Here is a 3,282-nt window from a genome sequence, read left to right on the forward strand (position 1 = left end):
CTCGCCAAAACTACAGCTCGTACATATATATGTACATAAGCCGAAAAACCCAAACCATTCGAGAAAATGAAAATTAAATTAAATGAAAACTTCCATTCACAAACCTATAACTGCATATATGCAAAAGCTGCGACATAAGATTGTTGAAAGAAAGTTAGTGCGAACTCCATGGACCAGGTGGAAACCTTCTAAATACGAGATTGAACAGCAACAAAACACGAGTAAAAGAATGAATAAATGAATGAATAAATATTTTCATCTCTAAATTGTATGGGACGAACTTTGAATCAGTATTTTTTAAGTACATCCATGAAATCTATGGGTGTCGCCCATACATTACGTCATCAAAAAGTTGGGCGGGTGGGTTTGAGTGGCCCAGCTTACTCGGGTTAAGCTTGACATGAGTAGGATAGGGGAGGAATGAGTAGGTAGTTTCATAATCGGGCGTTTTTTGACGTAATATATGGATGCTCCCTTATTGAAACCGACACCGATTAAGGCTTACCCTCACAGTCTACATAAGGCTTACCCTCACAGTATCAGTCTACATAAGGTTACATCACTTGATGGTAAGGGGCATAAGAGTACCTTGCGCCAGTCCAAACAATTTGAAAAAATACCATCAGACGCAGAAAACCAAATTCTAAACACCGTAGAATGCATTTCCCTGAGGTCGACTCCTCCCCCCACAGGGTCGATGCGAAGTTTCGAGATAGGCGATTCAATGCATTACGCAAAGCGAGAGAGAAGGATGAAACTGGGAAGACTGCCCCAACTCCAACTTCTCCTCCGAACGTGAGGGTAAGGCTTAAGGCTACCAATGCCATGAGTAGAAATAAATTGCAAATTCAATTTTATTATCCTGTCTGATTGTTAAGTTTTACAACTGTTCTTCATTATTCAGTTTCTGAATCAATTAACCAATTGGACCCAAACAGCAGACAAGTAGATCGTCGCACCGACCTAGAGGAAATGAAGGGCTGCCGTCGCAGTTCAGTCGGCACGCCGTTGTTGGAAACGGAACTGTTAAAATTTCGCATGCTGGAAACACCCAAAGATTTACAAGTTAATTTTTGCGTTATGTAACCTTATAGTGAATTATGTTATAACATCCCACCATTTGAAAATTTAATTTAAAAAAATGAAAATTTAGCGTTATTGCTTACGCTCTCCTTCTGCTTGACACAGAACTGGGCCAAGACAGCCGTCAGCACGATCAGAATCATGAAAATCTTGACGGATGATCGCATGGCAACCTGGGCGATAGAGCAAAACTAATTACATTTTAGGGCATTATTAAGTGTGTATAAGAAAATGCATAAAGTCTGGGACGTTTGAGGTATGTACATATGCATATTTTATTAATGGTGCGGGAGGATAAATTGGGAATCAATAAAGACGACCTTTTTTAAAAAATTACGTGGTTTTAAAAAAACTGAAACGTCCTGATTTTATCATTACATTATATAGAAAAATGTCCATTTTTTGGCAAGAAATTTTTCAAACTTAACATTTATTTGCCATATTAAACAGCTCTCAGAATGAAGACAGATTTTACGCCGCGGAGAGAAAACGGCCAAAATAATTGACCCTTCAAAAACGACAATTGTCTTGGCCCCGCACCTTAACCAAAATTTTTCAGGACGACTTCAATATTTCTTCGGAATTAAAACATTTCTTATAAAACGACTCTTCTTCTAGCTACAAATTAAAGGGTTAATTAATTTGCAAAGTACGCACGGGTTTGCATTCCATAAAAGTCTTAACATTTCTGCAAATTTCAAAAAAGTATTTAAGTTTTACCTTGATAAACTCACTTGTTGGTTTATATTCAACTTTACACTCTTAGAAATGAAACTGATGGCTATAGTCTGCATATCATTTCTATTTATACCGGCATACTCAAGGTATGCATATTACGTATCTATGTACGTGTCATAATCAACCAAATATCGTCCGATGTTTGGTCGAGTCGCATTTGGCACGTGATATTACGAAATATGTATGTGCAGCTTGATTCATTAATATCTTACGATTATATCATATTAGTATGTATGTATCTAAATATACAATGTATGTATAAACCTGAATTTAGTTTTAGTATGAAGAATAAGTAAAGTAAAACAAGACTTGATTCATTAAATACATCTCGACATTTAATTAGACCTTGCAGAATTTACGTTATGAATAAGCTTTAGTTAATACCGTAGCATATTTTTGTGCAAAAGATAATACGATAATATATGTGTCCAAATGGATGGTAAATATTCATAAATCTACAAGTCAATATACGTATATGTATATGTATGTTTTACATATTGTGTCATCGCAAATTTTACTAAAATATGTAAATATGTATAATTACAGTGGGTATGTAATGTTCATATGTAAGCATAACCCGAATTTTAATATGCAAAGTAGTAAATATGTATGAACAAGTCTTGATTCATTTGATTTTTACACTGAACTGGAACTTACATAATTTACATAAAATTATATGAATAAGCTATTTAGTTAATACTATCGTATATCTACACATATGTATGCTTGTAAATATGTATATATGTGCCAACGATAATAATTACTGTCTAAATGGTACGTACATACATATGCACCTGATTCTTGAAGTGAATATGTATATAGGCCAATGTTTCACATGTGAACTTACATTAAGCACACATCAAGATAAGCGAGAAGAATGTACATAGCTACCTTTCCAATTCTACCTGTGCAAGTAAATTTTACTCAGGGCCAGAATCCAATCTTATTTTTAAATTTTAAAAATCTTCTGTTTTTTATAAACTTTTTTGAACTAGCGTAACAATTGGTTTGGAAATATTTGCATAACTATCAATCTAACAAGCAACATGTGATACCCGCACCAGGTTTACAGGTTTGCAATGTATCATTGAAAACATTATTATATTGCTCCTTCGGAAAAATAAATAACAAGCAGTTAACCGTGAATTTAAATGTTAAAAAACAATTTTGGCAAATAAATCATTTTGTGCATCTAAATTCATCTACATCCACAGAATTAGAGGAGTAATACTATATTACCCTAGAAGCAGTAATGGGCTGCGTGAGACTGCTACTCTGCCTCCCATGAGATGAGGAAAAGAACATCTTCTAACTCCGTTGAAGGTGGAAAGGTGGCAGATATGCAGCATGCATGTAGTGGTGCTGAGAGGGGTGTTGTGAGACTCTGATTCTCACATTTTAAAAGTTTAGTGCTCTCACCCGATTGGCTGAAATGTTGCACACTTCGGACGTGAGTGTCGC

At 35.2% G+C, this 3,282-nt stretch overlaps 1 long non-coding RNA gene across 1 annotated transcript; it reads right to left on the bottom strand.

The window, feature by feature from the left end:
* Window positions 1-830: 830 nt before the first annotated feature.
* On the bottom strand, window positions 831-1,928 carry LOC110855404. Its single transcript, XR_002548460.2, has 3 exons — window positions 1,804-1,928; window positions 1,167-1,256; window positions 831-1,041 (listed from the first exon to the last, which is right to left on the bottom strand). It is a non-coding gene; the product is annotated as an uncharacterized LOC110855404 (long non-coding RNA).
* Window positions 1,929-3,282: the final 1,354 nt, after the last annotated feature.

This window comes from Folsomia candida, unplaced genomic scaffold (assembly GCF_002217175.1).
Source record: "Folsomia candida strain VU population unplaced genomic scaffold, ASM221717v1 Fcan01_Sc012, whole genome shotgun sequence".
NCBI classification, from domain to species: domain Eukaryota; kingdom Metazoa; phylum Arthropoda; class Collembola; order Entomobryomorpha; family Isotomidae; genus Folsomia; species Folsomia candida.